Here is an 8,196-nt window from a genome sequence, read left to right as displayed (position 1 = left end):
CGCTGTAATTTCAACAATGTTAGCAAGAGAGATGAAACACCCCTAGATCTCAGAATTACTTGGAAATGATTTGTGTGTCTCTGCAAAAGTAAAGTCGCTGAAGGTCACCCACAAGACTATAGGATCAAAAAAAAATAATAAGGATGGAAATAACCTTCATTGAAAGCCTTGATCTGGCGGAAAGCCAACAACCCACATTGAAAGGCTAAAATTTGTTAGTTGGGTCTACTAAAAAATATAGCCGTTCTCACCCCGGCTTAGAATTTTCAAACCGAAACCCTAAAACAGGGCGTCCACAGGATTATAGATTTATAACTTTTTTGCTTGGTTTTTGATATTAATTTTTTTGGGGAAAAAAACTATAAATGTGAAACATTAAATCAATTTCAAAATTTTATATCTATTATTTACAGAAAGTTAAGTTTTTTGGAAAAATTAAATTGTTACACAAAATTAAAAATATAATTTTTTTTAAAAAAATTCAAAAATTCATAGATATTTACAAAAAGTTAAAAATTTAGGATTTAAAAAATAAATACACCCTTATAAGAAGAGTACGTCACGAGATTTCAGCCCCCCCTTGTGACAAATATCAAAAATGTTCTTTGTACAAAAAAAAACTAAAAAGTTTCTAAAAAAGTTAAATTTTGATTTTGCGTCCAGAATTTTGACATATGTCTCGTTCAACTTCGTCTATATTTCTGCTCATAAGACTCCAAGTTGTATTTGTAGGTTGGTATTAATATCCTTGAGATGTTTTACCTCCGGAAAAATATCTGTGATTCATATAAAGCACTCATTATTTTGTTTAGATCCAGTAAATGATGCAAAAACAAAATTACCATTATAGGAAGTGTCATGTCCACTAAGTCTATTTCTCCACTTTCCAAGGAATTTGTTCCTTGAAAATGAAAAAAGTGTAATCCCCTCAGCTCCAGAGTGATTCTTGCAATCCACAGCGCTACAGGAGGGGATACGAGGGTTATACCAACAAAACATATCGCCTTTGTCGAGTTCTTCACCTGAAATATAGAGTAATATAGGAAGTCAGCTATCATCAAAACGGATAGCCTTGTATTATAACTCTACTTATAGGTCCATGTCTAACACATTCGTCAGATTGTCAGGGTTACCATGTTTATCTAAAATTTATTTTTTTTGACACAAAAATGCTTACAATTTACAATCCTATAAGAGTAAAATTCAAATAATATGTAATGTAAACACAAGTTATATTTTAATCATAATATTTATTAAATAAGAAACGTATAATTTTGTGCATCAAAAACATTCCGTCAATGCAGACAGCTGTTTAGATAATATTTTTTTGGTCGTGTTCCCGAGGCCTACTTATTGAATTTTATAGAGATATATGATACAAAGAAACATATAAATAGATTATATGTAGACATTTAAAGTAGTCTTTATTGAGAGTAATCTAAACGATTAAACATTCATCAAGCTCATAAAAATATATACGAGTATGTTGTCGTATACATTTCAGAGTTCATCATGGATATGTTTCAATGAATGAACGTATTTATTTATAAATATATATAATGAGTGGGAACTCAAAAATAGTACGAGAAATATATTTTTTTAGGGATCGAATGAGTTGGTCGTTTAAAAAATATATGGCCTCAGATCGGTTTGAGATTTTCAAACAGACCCCCCACACTAGTTAGCACCCTAATATGCATATACGAATGAACTCATGGTTATCTTAGTGTGAATATTTTAATATTCGTAGGCTTATAAAGGTTTAATGAAATATGATTAGTATTTTAATATTTGTAAAAAGTTAGAGAGAAAAATAATAAGAAAAAATAAATATATGTGCATAAATATAAAAAAAAGTATTGAGTTACTGAGTGGTCCATTAAAATCTGAACACTTTGAATTTTAAACTTCAACAAGATATAATTCATTAATTAACATTAGAATTTCAAGAGGATGAATGAAATATATATATGTGTGTCTGAGCTGCCTTAATCATTAACGTAGCAGCCCTAAGTGGCAATGATTGTTTCCAGGGAGCAGCAGAAGCCCAGGCACACGTTGCAGATGTAATCCTATGACGTGGCGTCCCAGTGCTGGCTGGCAGTGGCTTTTAAGGCCTTAGTGTTTGGATGACGGATACTATAGGCTTTCATCCTACACAAGCACCCAAAACTAAAGGTGTATTCGATGGGGTTTGCATCAGGGCTTTAGGGGGTCCAAAAGGCCAAAAAAGTTCAAAATAATTCAAAAGTATCTTGCAAAAAGGCAATGGGTTTCTTTCATTGATAGTGTCCAAAGTGACCTCTCCATGCCCACGAGGCTTTTTCAGCCCACATTTTTGATAACTCTCTAGACTGTCTAGTGTGAAAACTCGAGATTTTTTGCATAAGTCCTCATTGACTTAAGGGGATTGGCCAGAGCTGATTTCTTTATTTACAGCGGGTCCAGTTAGCCCTTTTTGACACATTCTTTCATCCACTCTAACGTTTTGCACTTGCTGACGTCGTAGACGGTGGTCTTGGAGACGCCCGACTGCTTGGAGTGAAAGAATGTTAATTTTTAGATCACATTCAAGTGTCCTTTTATCGACTTGTATGTAAGCTAAAGAGCTCAGGTTCATTTTGTTTTGTAACTAATTGCTTATGTCTAAATATTTCAAAATATGACCTAATTTCAATTACTGAACCTTCATTAATTATTGAATAAGTAAGTGTTCACATTTCAATGAATACTCTAAAATGAGGCTGATCAACAGAAAGCAAGTTAAAATGTTATTTTTTCAAATTCAATTTGTATTAAATTTGCATTTTTATATACCAACTATCGTCAATTTATATCAACAATTTATTCTTATAGTTGGGTGCATCGCAAATTGCGCTTAGAGTAGCCAAAATTGATTGTCATAATATAAGGAAAATTTACTTGATAGATTTAATATTAGGCTCAATATAAGTATTTTAAGTAAAATAAAAGTTATAATCTATATCTACATTACGTGTACGGACACTTTAAGGAGAGCCATTGTGCTTAACGGATACTTTGCTGAATTAACACTCATTAAATTATGAATATTTTTCTGATTATTCATGAAGCAAAACTATGAGATTATGATTTCCATTCCAATGTTACTTCAATTTCAAGTATCCAATGTTTATAATTAGTCACGAATTAAATTCATTTAGTGTTAATTAACAAACAATTAATTTATTTATTTCATTATGAGTATGCATCAACAGTTGGTTCAATATGATATTGGAACAATGTTACAAAATCATGTCTGTTGTCCAATTAATCACAGCGATACTTTGCTAATAAAAAAATATACATTGTATTTTGTTGTCCACGCTCCTTGTTTGGATTGCAAGGGTAAATATTCATTTTATTGTTATTCAAAGCCACTTGTGCTCCTCGTGTAGTGTAAGTTTCTCGTTCAATGACAACTCCATACTATAACTAATTCATGATGACTTAATCATTACAATTTGTGGCAATTATTAAACATTTGAACTTGGAAAAATTGGGTAAAATGAATAAAAATTATAATTACATAGTATTGCAGTATTAATTATCATAAAATATTCTTATTATTTCTTGCGGCAATGTGTCCGTTTGGCTAAATTGTATTCTCGAAAATGGCTTTTGATTAAGTGTCCTTGAACTTTTTATTATTGGGCTTCTTAAATCATACTACAAATTTGAATACAATGGCTATAATGGACTCAAATATATCTATGAAATACTGTGATGTGTGTATATATCGTGTGTAATTTTCAATTTCTGTATGAGTTGCAACTGGTACTAGTAACTTTTTCTACAAGTTGTCATTTCCTCATCTTATAATGTCTTATTTAAAAAAAAACAAAAAACATTCGTCATTCTAATAAAAAGGACTATGAATTGAAACTATCACTTCATTTGTATAGGTTAAAACTACATGGAAATTTTTCAATTTTGAGTAGTATAACTGTGGGCATTTGTGCCTCCAAGTACCCCAAGGCGTGTTATAATATTAAATGTAATACTTATATTTTAGTCATAAGCATGAAAATAGTCAAAAATGGCACCATAAATATATTGACCATCCCTGGAATATTCAAATATTCCATTATCTCGATTCCAAGTACTATCATTTAATCTTTTGGTTGCAACTTTTATAATTTTCTTATATAAATTACAACTTGTACACTATATATACAAGAATCAAAAGTATGAATTTGATTTTTTCCTTATCCTAATTTTGTTCTAGATTATTTTTATGTAAACGCAACACATATATACACTCTAGTGATGTAATTGACTATGTATCTATGATCAGTTATGTTCCTTTCTTGATATCAATTGATAAATAATTGAGAAATAAATTACAAATGGAGGTAGGAAACATCAACTTTGATTCATACCCATTAAAAAATCATTACTTTCATATTATTTATTATAAAAATGCCCCAGAAAAATAATAAGCTTCAATTATGATCAATGACTCGATGAAGTAGACTAGTAGATTTCAAGCACTTTACAGTGTGTACCATCTGAGAAAACATCAAAATCTTCATGAATTACCCTTTATTTTAATCTTTAAAATTTTTGATAGAAATTATAGTGGACTTTTTATTATAAAACACATATTTTTTGAATATTTTTTGAGAACCACTCCTTTGAATCAATAGTATCTGACCGGGGGTTGGCAGAACCCTTATGCTCTATGGTGCATCATCAATGGGCCCAACAAGACTTTACATAAATACTAAATAACCATTCGTTTGATTATATTTATATACTACAAGATATTTAAAAATGATTTGTATATTTTGTATATGTAATCACTGCTGTAGACAAAACCTTGACATTTGAGAATGATTTAATAAAAAAAGTAAAACAACTCATAAATTTAATTCAAACCATTTTAAATTGTATTTTAATTCCATTTGCTATAAAAGTATATGTACAGATTGGGGACACAAAACTAGCACAAGCATTTAATGACAACTTTTTCTCTGTTATTTTAGGTTACTTTCAATAAGTAATTAAACGACAGCTTAAACAAAAATAAACAAGTTTTGCTTTTATTCCATGTCTTTAAGGGTAAAAATGTGGGAGCAACAACGAAAGAGGCAACGTTGTCAGTACCAAGAAAGCTAAAAAGGCCGTTGGCATCTCCATCCCAACTGCCAACAACATCAAGAAGTCGATTACAGTTCCATACAGCCAAGAAGAACCAAAACTTTTGTAGCAACAGTATGGATGACTTCTCGGAAGCCTCCGTGTGGTATTCTTCCACCCCTGATCTCAACTCATTCAAGTTAGATTTTTTTGAAGCAGAAGATATGCCGCACCACTCATCTAAATTTGGACTCGTTCCGAGCTGTCATCATGACAGCGTGGTACACCATGGGCAAAACCTTTGTTGTCAAGAGCTACTAAACGGCGTGTCAAGGCTATTATTGCTGCTGGAAAAGGATATTGTGAATAAAATATATAGATATACATAGAATTTAAACAATTCCCGAAATACTTTTTTCTCGTCTTTTTTTGATTCCATAAAAATCACGTTTTTCCTAATTTAGTAATGTAACAAAAACGTTTTTGCGGCTCAAAAAAGAGACCCATCAGACGGTTGGATCATAAAAAAAACCTTGACACACACAAGCACCAATTTGAGCTTAACACCCTACATTTAAGTTGTGTTTTTTTTTGTAAAAAAATACACGAATGGTGATATTTATAATATTAATTATAAAATTTCTTGAAAATCATAAGTTATTATCTAAATGCTACTGAGAAAATTGCATTTTTCGATTGATGAACTGATTTTCATAACAAAATGAAGAAATTCGGTTGTAAAATATAAAAAAAATAAAGCAATAAATTTAACAATTAGATAAGGAAAAATATTCAGCATCATAAATTAAAATCATATTCCAATGATAACTTTAAAAAAATATATATCATACTAAAGTCATAAGCAAATCTTAATAAATTCATTGCAGAAAAAAATATATACATACGCACACACCCAAAAGCAATTTGCATTGGATTATTTTACAATACTCCTATACTTCCCTTAAATTATAATAAATTATTTCAAAATATTGGATTCAATATTTTATTATATATAGCTTTGGATTAATTGATAATAAAGAAAATAGGAGTACTTTTAAACATATAAATATATATATTATTCATGATATAAATAGTGCTTTGTACCAAGTTAAGAAGCAGAATGATCCTGAGTGATTCATAAAATATGTCCTGCCGGTATAAAAAAAAATAAAAGAAACCGAAAATGAACGAATTCATCTTAATTGTAATTTAGCTGTCATAAAGTTGTATTTAATGAGCTGCAAGAAGTCGTTAAATTAACTAAATTTACCCATTTCTGACTCTTTACCGTGTGGTCCATTAAAATGTGAACACTTACTAATTGAATAACTAATGAAGGTTGTATTATTGAAATTAATTCATGTTTCGATATATTAAAGCATATACAATTTGTTACAAAATAAAAAAAAACTAAGCTCTGTAGCCTATATACAAGTCGAGAAAATCACACTTGGACGAGATTAACAAATTTCTATTGCGTATTCCAAGCAGTTGGACATATGCAGAATCACCCTATACACCGTCTGCAAGTCTGAAATATTGGAAAGGAACAAGGGCTTTGCCAAAAAGGCCAAACTGGATCTGCAAGAAATAAAGAAAACAGCTCGGGCCAATCTCCTTAAGTCAATGAGAACCCCGGTAGGAGATCTCCAAGTTTCACACAAGACTGTCAAGAGAGCCATCAAAATAGTGGGCGGAAAGATGACACCAGAAATAAAAGAAACCCATATCCTCCGTTGCAAGCCTTATTTGAACTCTTGTTTGACACTTTCGATCCCTCTACAGCTCTGATGCAAATCTCACCGACTACTCCTTTCGGGTGCATGTAGAAGAGAAGGACTGCAGTTTCTGTCATCCAAACACTGAGGCTCTCAAATGATAATAGCATTGAACATTAAAAAAACCATATTCTGATTAGCATCTAGAAAAATCCCCTCCTGGGCTCTAGGACATATTTTATACACCTCTGATAATAGTCTGCAGTATGTTCTCCAGAGGTTAAGAAAATGGACAATGCATTAGATAATTTTTTTTTCACCTCAGTGTGCGTAAGTTGGTGCCCTTGTTATCCCTAGAGAAGGAAATATACTTCATATATTTGGACTTCAAAAAAGATTCCCAGGTGAGATGTAGTAAATATAATACTAAAGTGTGTACTCATACTTTATTATTTCTATTAAAAAAAAAAAAAAAGAAGTATTGTGAGCTCTAAAAAAACCAAGCCAATATTAGGACTATCTTGATATCAGTTGCTGCTAGATACACTGCTTTAGTCCTGAGAACTCCCAAACCACAAAATTCATCTTGGAGTTATACCACCGAGTTAATTAAATTTTTTTAATAGATCTCACTTCATTATGGAAGGAATCTTAGGGTAATTATTGATCGAAATAAGAAGTACAAGAAAGAAACATCGTACTGAGTTTTTTTCATTTTGTAAAGTACATTTAGTTTAAAAAATATTATTATGGTAAGTAAAAAGATTTGTTTTCATATAAGTGTTTTATTCATAAGTATTTTAGTGTTTGTAACATGGATAAGAATACCATAAAAAGGGAAATTAATTTTATACAATAATGTTTATTTATATTTTTGTATAACACAAATTTCCTTTGTTTTATCAATGTAATGATTTTAAAATATTAAATGGAATAAGACCTCACTGAAAAGAGAGAAAAAAGACTTCAATTTCCAAGTATCTATTATTTTTTCTAACGGGATCCCAAAATTTAAAAATATGTTTCTTGGAAAATAAAAAATCCTAACATTAGTAATACACTTAAAAGATTATATTTATTAATATATAACCTTCAGTTCATTAGATACTCACTAATGAACTTAAAATTAAATTAATTAACGATCATATTCACTGTACCGTCATAATTTGTGTAAGATCGTCTTTCCCTCCTAATTATTATGATTAAAAAAAAGATAGTTTTTAAAACTTTTAATGTCCGTTGTAATTTATGACTAATTTTTTTATTGTAAATTGTTTACCAAGCTATAATAAGAATAACGTACTAATGAACTGATGGATATCTATAATAAAAATGAATGGGGGAAATAAATTTAATTTAATCTTCTAAAGCGATTAAG

General features: G+C 30.3%; 1 long non-coding RNA gene across 1 annotated transcript; it reads right to left on the bottom strand.

The window, feature by feature from the left end:
* Nucleotides 1-645: 645 nt before the first annotated feature.
* On the bottom strand, nt 646-1,212 carry LOC139907650 (uncharacterized). Its single transcript, XR_011784376.1, has 3 exons — nt 1,090-1,212; nt 843-1,022; nt 646-776 (listed from the first exon to the last, which is right to left on the bottom strand). It is a non-coding gene; the product is annotated as an uncharacterized lncRNA (long non-coding RNA).
* Nucleotides 1,213-8,196: the final 6,984 nt, after the last annotated feature.

Source organism: Lepeophtheirus salmonis, chromosome 2, assembly GCF_016086655.4.
Source record: "Lepeophtheirus salmonis chromosome 2, UVic_Lsal_1.4, whole genome shotgun sequence".
NCBI lineage: Eukaryota > Metazoa > Arthropoda > Copepoda > Siphonostomatoida > Caligidae > Lepeophtheirus > Lepeophtheirus salmonis.
The sequence above is the reverse complement of the archived record's forward strand: the minus strand, read 5'-3'. Positions and strand labels throughout refer to the sequence as shown.